This window comes from Cydia strobilella, chromosome 7 (assembly GCF_947568885.1).
Source record: "Cydia strobilella chromosome 7, ilCydStro3.1, whole genome shotgun sequence".
In the NCBI taxonomy this organism is placed as follows: Eukaryota; Metazoa; Arthropoda; class Insecta; order Lepidoptera; family Tortricidae; genus Cydia; species Cydia strobilella.
In genome coordinates this window covers 5,409,949-5,423,851 of record NC_086047.1, presented here as the reverse complement: position 1 = coordinate 5,423,851, position 13,903 = coordinate 5,409,949, and the positions used below count along the sequence as shown (strand labels likewise).

Sequence of the window (13,903 nt, the reverse complement as noted above, 5' to 3'; positions counted from 1 at the left end):
GACGTTTCTTCAAACAAAAACGTCACTTTTGACACTGACATCTAATATCGTATCTAGACGTAATATTTGACGTATCTTAAAGTTCGAATCGACGACCGCCATCTTGGCGACATCGAGTCGGGATTATTTTTTTGTTTTTGCTCATTAACGTTGTTTGAAGTGTAAGTTATACTGATAGCTTATTATGCAGTAAACTAATGAAGACGTGTGCGGATAATGAAGAATTAATCTAGATACGAGTTTATCCACCGTTTTGGCGTCAACGCCAAGTAGCTCCACGTGGCCCTTGTATACTTTTTTGTAGCGAACAACGTCGTGCTCTAAGAGCATTTGGTATTTCTACCTCTAACCGTATCTGGATAGAGCCCTGGAAGCCATAATTGTATTATTTATACTTTTACCGTACACTGGCTGATTTACATTAAGATTGAAGAAATATAACTCGATCCCACGTGGATCCCACTTTGACGTTGGCGAAATCATCGACAGTATCGATGGAGCCATTCTACATAAAGATTGATTGACGTAATATTTGACGTATCTTAAAGTTCGAATCGGGCCGTATTGGTAACGGAAATATCCATAGTTATACATATTCAAGTAATAGGTACGTACATTTTAGTATTTAGACTTCTATGGGATAATTACATTTAATTATTTTAATTGGACCTATACGTCTACTCATCTATTGAACGAGACATATTGGTGCTCTATATTATACTTGTATATGTATTGTAATGTGGAAATTGGCCACTTTCAGTGTTTCGCAGCAACGCTATAATTTACTGCGACATAAACGCATATTGCTTGTCTCAGCGATAACTTCTTATTCGTATGTATAAAATAGATAACTTGCCTAAATAAAGCATTCATTATACATCCTACATTGGTATCGTTATTATCTCCTGACAAGCACTGTCAGTCTGCCCAGCTACCCGGACCCTCTTCAGATAATATTACTTGGATCTTGCGCTATCTAATAATATTGGAGTATATTTGAGTCTAGGTATTAGTTTTGGGAAACGTCTCTAATGACTTTGATATATCTATACGAAATCTTTTTATCAGTATACAGGATGATCAATCCAATTGTTGTACCTATATATTTATTTTATCTACATATAACATTTGTATTTGTGTCTATTAAAGCATTTAGTTTTAGTGTTCTTTACATACCCCGCACCAACTATGTTTCTCTGTTTGGCCTAAAGGTTGACTGGTAGAGAATGCCGTGTAGCATTAAGTCCGCCTTTTGTCACTGTATATTCTTACTGTGCAATAAAGTTTAAAAAAAAGAAAAAAAAATCCAAATGAGCCAGTATGGAGAAGTCAGAAACTATGAGAGATAGCGAAATCTGTTCTTATGAAACATGGCGTCGATTTTAGATTTAGTAATAATGACATTCAAACTTTTTTTTTAACTCTCATACATAACCGGGAATCGAACCTGGTCAATATTCTGTATGTAATAGCGTGTAGTATTTGTTTGTATAATTGATCCTGAAATTTGAATAAAAAATTAGAAAAAATTGAATTCCATCATCATCTTCCTCGCGTTGTCCCGGCATTTTGCCTCGGCTAATGGGAGCCTGGGGTTCGCTTGGCAACCAATCCCAAGAATTGACGTGGGCACTAGTTTTTACGAAATCGACTGCCATCTGACCTTCCAACTCAGAGAAAGAAACTAGGCTTATTGGGATTAGTCCGGTTTCCTCATGATGTTTTCCTTCACCGAAAAGCAACTGGTAAATATCAAAGATATTTCGTACATAAGTTTGGTTCCTAAGAACAGATGTCGCTGCCTCTCATAGTTTCTGACTTCTCCCTACTGACCCATTTGGATTGATCACCCTGTATAAATTGCATAAGAAATGACTCGTTGAAATTTTCAACGAATATTCCAATAAATATACAGAAAGCCTTGCTTTCATGGTTTGGCAAAATTCCGACTTGGCTCGGTTTTTTACTAACATTATGTTCGTGGTCCATGAATAGTTTTGACTGCTGTACTTATTTCATTAAAATTTGTTCTAAAGTAGATAAGGTATGTAATGTATAAAAAATGTTTATTAGTCTGAAGACAGACAAAACATGTGTTAGTTGACACGAAAGTGCTCTGATTTGATTTCGTTACACCCCAGGCCAAAAATATGGAAACGAGATTGTATTCTGACAAAAAAAAACTGTGATTTTCGTGCGATGGATTTTTATACTACCTCTACTCATTGACAAAAGCTTTTATTAATGCTATCAGTCGATGGTTTGTTTTGAGGATCAAATGTCTGTATGGGACCCAGACCCATTATTGTCTTAAAGCAATACAAAAGTCACAAATGATGGTCAAAGTCTGGCACCCGCACTTTAATGACGAAACGCTCCTAACGAAATGGCAATAGGTACATCGTTACGTCACCATATAACGTCGCTATTGCTTACAAGCATTTTGATGTATGGAAAACAAGGAAATTGCGATTTTGTCGGTGAAATATTTCGTTTATGTATATTGTTGCTATACCATTTTTTTTTTAAATGTAAGCAATCGAATGGTACCATCATTTTTGGGTTGGAAGTTTAAAAAATCAAGTTTTTAAACTGAGCTGTTGTATTTTTTAAGTTTCCAATTTATTGTGATAAATTGCTCATTAAATATAAATTCTATTTATTTAACTAAATTTTGTTATAAAATACACGTGTCAACAACCCTCTATTAGTAAAATTGATAATTGAACATTTTTAAAAGTAAATAACTCAAATTCTAGTTACGATGATTGCCACAGATTAACAATTTGTAAGGCAATAAAAAAGGGGGTTATATGTAACTTTTTCTAAATTTCTATTTTTTATAATTTTTACAATATACGGTGTGTCCCTAGCCATCGGACACAGCCGAAATGTACATATGCATTAGGGACATTAGGGTATTTAGAACCATTATACAAAGTATCATATCAACCGGTGTAGCAGTTACAAAGAAATTAACAAATTACGATTTTTTACTTTGGAGCAGCCTGTACGTGTTAGTAGCTCCTGAGGTAATAAATAGTATGAAACCTTCGACCTTTTTGATTATCTTTTTCATTTATGACACTATATAATAAGATCCTGACTTTTGACAAATGTCATCGTTGCCGCACATTTTCGAACAAATTGTCAAATGCACTGCCATGATTGATACAGTATCTTTCTTTTTGTTGTCGATTATTGGAAATAACTTTTATTTGAAATATTTTTTTTTTCTTTTGTTCTAATTAAAAAAATATTAACGTCAGAGCATTTCTGAAAAGTAACTCTACGTGGGATTTCACGGTTTGTCCAATGACTACAGCCTGTATATTGGGATGTAAATATAATACCATAGAGTAACTTATACTAGAGCGGTACTGTCATAGTAAATTTTGTAACCCCAGTAAATTCACTGCCATCGGTCGACACACTTTAAAACTAAAAATGAAGATTTATAAAAATACGATAGAATGTATTTAAATATAGATAAATGATTTTTTTTATTTGCATTAATTATTTTTATGATTTTGACCCATGTTCTTTCACTGATATGCGTTAAAATTGTTAAATAACAAACGAAACCGTCAACGCCATCTATACGACTGTAGGCCAAAACTAGTAGCGCCCTCTGAACGATAATCAAATTTTCTTGATTTTCGAGGCACGTTTTTTCCTTAGACTGTATCCATCTATTACGGAGTTATATCTATCTTTGATAATACTTAGGGCGTGTTTTTAATCTAATGTTAGGTTTTGGTTACCAATATACCTACAATAATAATATTTTTATATTTATATCCTAAAATAACCTAAGTTGGAAGAGAAATATAGGAATGAAAACAACGTTGTCTCCATACTATTTGCCTCGGGTTCTATTACATTCGAATCCTATTAGGATAAATCTAATCATGCTTCGATAATAATCTTATTCATTATTATAACTTACAATCTAATTTGTTATCATCATAATATCATTCCTTTTTAGGGTTCCGTAGCCAAATGGCAAAAAACGGAACCCTTATAGATTCGTCATGTCTGTCCGTCCGTCCGTATGTCACAGCCACTTTTCTCTGAAACTATAAGAACTATACTGTTGAAACTTGGTAAGTAGATGTATTCTGTGAACCGCATTAAGATTTTCACACAAAAATAGATAAAAAAAACAATAAATTTTGGGGGTTCCCCATACTTGGAACTGAAACTCAAATTTTTTTTTCATCAAACCCATACAGTGTGGGGTATCTATGGATAGGTCTTCAAAAATGATATTGAGGTTTCTAATATCATTTTTTTCTAAACTGAATAGTTTGCGCGAGAGACACTTCCAAAGTGGTAAAATGTGTGCCCCCCCCCCTCCCCCTGTAAATTCTAAAATAAGAGAATGATAAAACTGGAAAAAATATAATATGATGTACATTACCATGCAAACTTCCACCGAAAATTGACCATGCAAACTTCCACCGAAAATTGGTTTGAACGAGATCTAGTAAGTAGTTTTTTTTAATACGTCTTAAATCGTAAACCGCAATTTACCTTTCACTCACGTTTCACATAAAAATATGTACGGAACCCTCGGTGCCCGAGTCCGACTCGCACTTGGCCGATTTTTATATTATATGGTATTAACATTTAGTACCTACACGAAAAAGGAAAAAAAAATTATATCTCAAAATTTGTTATTATGCTTAGTGCGGGAGTATAATGTAGGACGCTTCTATAAGTATCAAAGGATTGATTCACCCCGCGCCGCATCGCTTCGCTTCGCATTCGCGTGTTGTTCGCCTACGTAGTACGCTGCGTAAAGCTGTGCCTCTCTACTTTGAATCTACTTTATTAAAAATGGAATTCGTAACAAATGTAGCAGCAATCTATCGCAGGGGGCTTTCAAGAACATGCAAAGTCTAAGATAATCTATCCATATCTAGAGTTAGACCAACATAAGCCTGCAGCGATTTTGATATCCCAGACTGTGCGCGTGTTATTTTAAACGTAACACTTCTATGAAATTATGACGTATAAATAACACTTGCACATCGGTGCGGTCAAAATCGGTGAGAGTTATCTTAGTCTAACCCTATCGCTCTTTCAATATAAGAGTGACAGAGATCCTTAAGTAGGCACGAATATCGATTTATTATGTTTGTTTGCCTTTGGACAAGCAACATAGACAACATGAAAAGCAATAGGAAATAGTCAATACAAATTTTGTTCCTATAGCGTGGGCGTGGGCGCGTCTGGCGGCGTCGCACGGGAACCTTGATTGACGGTGTAGGTAAACCGCCTAGTCTGCGCCCACGACGCCGCGCCGCGCCACCGCGGTCGAGGCGGTTTACCTACACGGCTAGAGCCAGTAAAGTGCATCGATTTTGATAGCATACGCAGTGCAAGTGTTATTTATACGTCATAATTTCATAGAAGTTTGACGTTTAAAATAACACTTGCACTGCGAATGCTATCAAAATCGTTGCAGACTTTTCTTGGTCTAACTTTACACCGCTATACAAAACTTCGCTTCACGATTACGGAGAAAAGCCGCGGATGGATAGACAGACGGGCATGGCGAAACAATACAATACAAATACTCTTTATTGCACACCTCATTACAGAAAACAATATAAGTAATACAGAAAAGAAGAGGTTAAACAACAGGCGGTCTTATCGCGAAACTATAAAGGTTCCTAGTTAACTACGGAACCCTAATAAAAAAGACAGGCATATTACCAGCCAGCACTTTTAGTCACACGGATACACTACGTTATGAAACTTATGAAGTATGTAAGTACTTACTTAGGTAGTCTTGTGGATATACTATGCGGCTGTATAGGATTAAAAAAATCGGACAAGTGCGAGTCGGAATCGCCCACCGAGGGTTCCGTACTTTTTAATATTTGTTGTTATAGCGGCAACAGTAATACATCATCTGTGAAAATTTCAACTGTCTAGCTATCACGGTAAATGAGACAGACAGACGGACAGCGAAGTCCTGATAGGGTCCTGTTTTTACCCTTTGGGTACGGAACCCTAAAAACACTCGCAGACTTATCCAAACAATATTTCAGAGCACAGTTTTATGGTAAAACATGCTAATAAATGTCGGCATTTCGTCGCACACAGCAATTAAACTCGAGTCAAAATGCCCTCCAGTAATTACCCGTCCTATTTAAGAGTCGAGTCTTTGATTAAGAACTTTGGTGGAGGTTACAGCGGGTGAAATTGAATTACATAATTATTATATTTGAATGAGGTTAATTTTATGGAAAGCCAATGAGTCCAAATGTTGCTTGATGTAATGAAACGTTAATTTTCGTAAAACTGTGGTACCTAAATAAGAATTTATCAATATCATCTTAATTGTATTTTAGTATTTGGTACCTATGTTTGTCTTTTTAAATGATCCTGTAGATCCGGTTACGTTTTATTATTATGGGATAGTTATTTATGGTATCACCTCAGGCTCTGTCTCTGGGTTAATACCTCGATTTTAAGATTCTGCTTCGCCTATTTTGCTTCTGTATAGGTATATGAAGTTAAATAGGGTTACTATTATTTTAATTACATATGTATGTCAATTGTTATGTATATTTTAAAAATTAAGTATTTAAATAGTTATTTTAAAATAAATATTCAAATCTAAAGAAGTGCTGTAATTAGTTAAAAAAAATCAAGTTAATGGTTCTTGATGGTTTATTTCATATTTGGTTGGTTTCGTTCTGTCGCCAAAATAGGTTTTGAAACTTATTTGTATGTGTATAAGGTATAATATGTAATATGGGCCTTCATGCCTGAATTACATTTTAAAATAAGTTTACAGCAAGAAACGAAACCTACCTACTTGAATTACAAATCAGACTTGCCGTCACAATAAAATTGATGTCTCGAATCGAATGTAATTAAGTCAACAATCAATAGTAATTTACTCCAAATTATCAAAATAAGTAAGACGCATTCTAATGATCAGGTGCAGGAAAAAAATCAAGGCGAGGCTCGCACTCGTAGACTATTTAATGCGATATCTCGGTTCTACGGAAGAAGTTTGTTTGATATGACAGGGACCAGGACCTAGGTAGACGCGAACAACCAAAATAAATATTTTTACGTACAGTACAGTTTTACCACTTTTACCAGTTTAACAGTTTAGTGGCAAGTTTTATTTAGCAATTTTCGAAAACACAATTAGTAGGTACGACGGTCATGCTAAAATAATGAAGATACTCAAAAAATATAATGTTCTTTTTTTAATACAGTACAGGTATTTATTTTTTCGAAGTATTCAGCATGAACACGTATACATTTTTCCATCCGTTTAAACCACTTAGAAAATACCGACAACCCCTCTTCTTTAGATACCTCAGAAGTTTCATAGTAATAAGCAGCCAGGGCATTTTCTTTGCTGTGATTTTGACTTGTTTCCGAAAATTTAAGAAAAGTTAAGAGGAAAGCGCTCTTAACTTTTCTTAAATTTCATGTGAAAAAAGTCATGTCAGGGGAATATGGTAATGGTTTTTTAAGCAAAATAGTCAAATGTACTGAAGTATCGAGGCTGCCGATGTTTTCCCGAGGGGCTACAGTATGGGGTTCTTCAAAAAAGGAGTGTACAGGTTTTTAAAGGGTCGGCAACGCGCATGTAATATATCTGGTGTTGCAGGCGTCCATAGGCTACGGTGACTGCTTACCATCAGGCGGGCCGTATGCTTGTTTGCCACCGTCGTGGTATTAAAAAAAAAAGTGTGTGGAGCGACGTTGCCGTGGTGCCAGAGCAGGACAGGTTCCTGACTTCGGCCGCTTGTCGCGCCAAGCTGATAATTCTTTTGGGGCACAAACGGTGACATTATACCATTCCCAGTTAACTGTTCGTTGATCCTCCAGCACCGCGGTAGCAAATGTGGCATGTGTGTGTGTGGCAAAAATGAGGCATCCATTTTGCTTCTGTGTGCTGCGCGCTCGGCGACATTTTATTGGAGTCGGTTCATCTTCAAAGCAACATACCGTCGACTGCCGCTTTGTTACTGGATCGTAGACATCGTAGTAATATAGCAATATATGTTTCGTCACCTGTCAGTATGTCGTACACGTTTTTTTTCTCACCGGCGCCAAACTTTTCTATCATAAATTTACACCAATCTACGCGATCCTCTTTCTGCAAGTCGTTAAGGTTGTGAGGCACACATGTCGAACAACGCTTACGAAGAGACAGCTAGCTGCTCGTGATTAATTGTTTGTAAATACTGCTGATCCAATGCCCAGTTCACGCTCAAGCTCTACGTATGTAATTCGCCTGTTCGCACGAATATCTTTTTCTATAGCTTGCACATTTTCATGCGTAACTGCGGTTAATGGCCGCCGCCCCGTCTTAGGCTCATCTTCAACACTACCCCGCCCTCTTTTGAATTAAATAAACCAATTAGAAACTGTTACACACGACCACGCTGATTCACCGAAAGTTATAACTATAGTTGGTCAAACCAAATTGTCAGTAAATAAGAACAAAAAAAACTATACTCATCCTTTTCTTTTGGGTGCTAGTACTAGTGTAAGACAAAGATAGTACGATTCTCTCTGTCTATGTTTGAAATGAGACAGTCCTTTGACAAACTATAAAAATTCAAAACATTCCTGACGCTCTAAACTTTATTTAAGTCATAATAAATCATAACCCGAAAATCACGTCGTTGTGAGCTCCATCGTCGCGCGAATTTCAGCCAGATTTATTAAAAAAAAAAAAAATGTCAGGTTAACCTATAGTGTTCCATTTTTAAATTTATCTGAATAACCAGCCTTTCCGTTGGTGTATAAACATGCCAGTATCAAACTAATGAGCATCGAGTATCTATTTTTTTTTGGCATGCCCCTCGTAATTCGATGAGGTTAGAAACCATACCCATACATCATAATGGTTCCAACTGAAACCCATAAAAATTATATATCCTATATCTTTTCTTTTTTGATATATAAGATGAATTGGCAACACATAGGTAGCTTTTTTAAAACAGCACCAGAGGTCGTGTTACAATAATAACAATTGTCCATAATGGTTAGTTTTTTCTATTGATTAGGATGAGTATGATTCAAGATTTTTTTGCTCATTTATTTTGGTAAATAAGAAATATCTTGTAAACTTAGCATTTTTAACACACGCGATGCAGAACGTGACTAGGTATTTTATTCTAATCACGAGAATGTATGGTAAGTTATTTGGATTAATTGAGCTTACCCTTTATAATTTGTACCTATTTACAATTAAGTCAAACAAGTCAGTCAAACTCGTACTAAATGATTAAGTGCCAAAGTCATCTTTATGTGCTGAAAATGTTCAAGATTTAAACGAGTAAGTATTTAAACATGGAACTTTGTTTTTATGCTCCATTATATTCTTTAAAAAGTTATAGGACAATTTGCGCAATATAAAGTATTATTGTGCTTTTACCTAAAGTTTATTACATAATAAAATATGTAACACGGTATTTTAGGAACTTACTTATTAAATTTTCATTAGTATTCTTTGCAAGTAGGTATACATGTGTATATAATAGCTTAGTTAACCTCTGTATAGGGAAATAATGAAAATGATAAATTACTCAATCAACTAGCATAATTGACCGAAGCGTTAGCGAAGGTCTCCGTTTTACTCGAGCAAAATGCTTTCCTATGTCTGGATGTTCTCAACAGTTCGCAATTCTCAACCAATTCTCGTGAAATTTTGTGAATAGGTTTTGTAGTTAAATCGATTTTTCCGTGGTTTCGTTTTAAGGAAAAAGTTCAAAAAGGCGAAAATTGGCATAAAGGACTTAACCGCCAGAATCGTCTATGGCACTTAAGACCATTGTGAGTTCGCTGTGATAATGACTTAACGAAGTAAGTACTTTTTCATTATTAAGCTAATCGCGAGGTCTACATCTCACAGAGCTACTGTACCTACTTTTGAAAACTGTACAAATCGTCTCGTTAGTGTAAAATTCTCAAAAGTAATAGGTACTTAAACTTGTTTTTTTCTACTCAACAGATTCCTTTTTTTCTAGCATAATAGTTATTTGTTCTACAAGGGGGCAAAGTTGTTGTTTAACTTCTCATGCTAATATTGATACCCGAGCAAGCGAAGGATTCCAAAACTGTTCCAAGAACGTAGCGAGTGGTTCGAAAAGTGGAATCGTGAGCGTAGCGAGGGTTTCAAGGCACGGGGGTTAAACAAATTTTGCCACCCAGTGAAACACAACATTTGTCACCACACCAACGCAAGGAAAATACTGACTGTAAAATATCAAACATAATCAAACCAAATCAATTTAAAATTAATGTTATTAAATATTTCTCATTCAAAATCATCATTTAAGTCAATTCTACCAGCAAACATAAGGAAACAACTCAACAATTTGATTACTTTGCCACTTTCTCATCAGTTTTTGAACAATCAAGAGAGCTTTTATACCAGCTGGTGTGGTGATGAAAATCTGCATAGGTATTTTTACGAAAATTACTCCGGATGTCCACTGTCAGAAGTAATTATATGTTTTTTATGCATATTAGTCCCAGGATATACACACTTCGGGTTTTTTCGCCAATTTTATAAACAGCTTTCGGCTGAAGGCTTAATAAAGCCATTTTATTAATCGCACCCCATCACTTGCAGAGCATGTGGGCCGAACGCTGCGAAAAATTGCCTGCAGCTGAATAGTAGTTGTGGTTTGTGGATCTAAATTGCGCGAATTTTCGAAATCCCGGATTAAATTGCGGCCCCCAGAGGTTTTCAAAGTTTGTAATATGGATAGCTTAGCGCTTAACGTTATTAGTGCTTAACGTTGGGCTTGGCTTGGAATGTTAATAACCGTTTTGTTTTGGCGCGGATGTTTAATTTCAGAAATCGTAGGAATTATTTTAAAATTAAATTGTCAAGGAAATCTAACGCTCGTGCAGTTACGCAAAGGAATAAATAATTATACTAATGAATAAATACACTTATGAAACAAAATATAAATTAATAATTTACAAGTCCATAAAAATTCAGTTTTACAGGTAATCAGATCAAAATTTCTTACACAATAATTATCACAACTCTGTATTAGAATGTACCAAAAGTATCTTACCTCAGCGAATCTTCATCACGTCATTCACTCGCGAGCCACGAAGCGGGTCACTAACACATACAAATTTTGGGGGTTACTCCCGTCCTCTGCTAGGACTAGATCAGTACTGCGGGCGGCGCGCGCGCACGACCCAGACGCGACTCTCTATTACACCATACAGTACATACACGACTGAATATAGAGAGAGTAAAATTCATAATGGGCTAAGTAGGTATCTTTGGAAACGTCGTCTGGATTAGATCGCTCTTTAAGGACAACGTGTTGACTACCTTTAACTATACCTACATAGCTCTATTCAATGTAGATGAGGTTTTCTTTTATTCAGGTACCTATGCCATATATACCTAATCTTTAGGTGGTCGGCACAAAAACGTAAGATTTTGAAAATATCGATATATCTTTTTTTATGAATTTCGTTTCATACTTTACTATGATAGCAGAAAAATATAGTTTTTAGGGTTCCGTACCCAAAGGGTAAAAACTGGACCCTATTACTAAGACTCCGCTGTCCGTCTGTCCTTCTGTCTGTCTGTCACCAGGCTGTATCTCATGAACCGTGATAGCTAGGCAGTTGAAATTTTCAAAGATGATGTATTTCTGTTGCCGATATAACAACAAATACTAAAAAGTACGGAACCCTCGCTGCGCGAGTCCGACTCGCACTTGGCCGGTTTTTTGACCCATTTTTGCTATTGTCTATGTGCAGTGTGTATGCAGATGTAAATTTTAAAGATTATCACTATATTGACAGATATGTTGCTTTGCTACGTACAAATTAAATAACTAATAAATACATACAGCTATATGATGAATATGTTATAATTGGTATTTAAGGTTTTCTTAAATTTTAAATAAAATATTTCTGCTAGAATAAGGTAGATATAATTCTAATAGCATTTGACCTTTAACGTAATATAACTAAAATAGATATAATGCAGGTTAATAGTGCGTGTTATGATTAAACAGGAATCGTACATGATTATTAGTTAGATATGAATTTAGGGAATAGACTGTAGGGACTCGGAACAGTAGCAGGCTGATCAAATACCGCAACAGTTTGCTTACGTTGTCTACGGGCTTGATCAGTTTCAAACTGTAATAGGTGGTAAACAATTTATTTTAAATGGTATTAGGCAAACTGGTGTTCAGAGGTTTTAAAATCTTTAGGTTGTAGATAAATTGAACGATGTTAGACAGTTTGCTAACTTCACAATCAATCAGACCTTTTTGTCATGGTCACGAAAAAGTCCTGAAAGATGCATTAACATTTTCACTGGGCTACTAATACCTAGTTTCACTATGTTACGAATATATTTGAAAAAAAAAATGTTTTTGGTTTTAAAAGTTCACTTTTCTTTTAAAACACGACCTTCTTGTACCTTACAAAATATTGCCACTTCTATGTGTACTAAGATCCTAGTCACGGGTCTGTGACTCTAATTTTTTTGCAAACACACGTTATTCCACTAAATTGGCTTTCAATAACAACTAATCATAGATTACGGCATTCAAATATTAAACCGTTAACCGATTAAATGAAGCAGGCGGCTCCGTCTTCGTATACGCTTCCGCGCGGGTGATAAGCGGCGCAATGACCGGCGCAATTAAATATTTATACAGTTGAGTTCATGGGCAACTTGAACGAGCCAGTTTAACGTTATCTCGTAATCAGTTGTAAATATGCATCTTCGGAGAGCGTCCTTATACTGGTCCGTATGAACAATTAACTCGCGAGTTCTCGGAGATCCAGACGAGAAGAGATCGGAAAGCGCGGTGATAAAAGAGATTTAGAGCTAAATCACTCTAAACTTTATTCTCTTTTAAATAAGACTTGCCGGTTCTTACTTCGCTGGTGCCGAATCCCAATGATAAAGGTGCTCTGATTTAGGCGAAATACAGTGGTAATTAAAAGTGTATCTAGTGAAAGACGAGGTTCAGAAAGTTATCACGAACATTGTTATCGACCGGTAATAAGGTTAAGGGGTGATGCTGAATAATTAAACAATGAGAAAGCTATCGCCTGTAGATTAGTCGGTACCTAATAGCTCTTCCACATTTCGTGCGCTAGTCGCCGCGACGTATAATTCGTATTTTGATACGAATATCTATTTATACGACGTATTTATAATTCTAATTGTAATTTAAGCTCACCTACCCTTTTCCAGACATGTTATCTTTGGTTTTTTAGGGCTCCGTACTTACCTCAAAAGGAAAAAACGGAACCCTTATATTGTCACAGCCTATTTTCTCCGACACTTCTGGACCAACTAAGGTGAAATTTGGTCCACATATGTAAGTATATGACCCAAAGACGGACATCTAACGTAAATAAATGAATTTTAAATACAGGGGGCACTTTTGGGGGGTAAATGAGAAAATTAAAAAACAAAGTTTTGCAAACTACTTACATCGTGTTAGGTATATATTAAATGAAAAAGCTCATTTTGAGAATGTTGAATATATTTTGAAGGAGGAGGAGGGATAATAACCATGGCTACGTTTGACTTAGTTCGATTTGTTGATTATTGTAAAAATTAAGAGTGAAATCAGATTTCATACTAATTTTTAAATGTTCCTAACTCTTATAATAATTAAATATTTAAAAAAAAGTCAAACTTAGGGGCATAGCTGTGGTTGATATACAACTATTTGTGTCAAAATATTTTCAATAATGTTAATATCCTTGAAAATGAATTGATTGTGGCCTATAAATACTAACTACCCATATATAATTATGTGGTCGTATCAAAAATACACGCTGTATATTTGCTGGATAAATCCGGAATCAAATCACTCATTCAGTCAGTCAGATTAATCCCGAA

The 13,903-nt window shown here is 35.6% G+C and overlaps 1 protein-coding gene across 1 annotated transcript in view; it reads right to left on the bottom strand.

The window, feature by feature from the left end:
• LOC134742793 (vitamin K-dependent protein C) overlaps positions 1–11,171 on the bottom strand; it is a 56,719-nt gene extending 45,548 nt beyond the window's left edge. The window contains exon 1 of the mRNA XM_063675977.1: positions 11,082–11,171. The gene's annotated coding sequence lies outside the window, so the exon portion shown is untranslated. The remainder of the gene's footprint in view (positions 1–11,081) is intronic.
• Between the last annotated feature and the right edge of the window lie 2,732 nt (positions 11,172–13,903).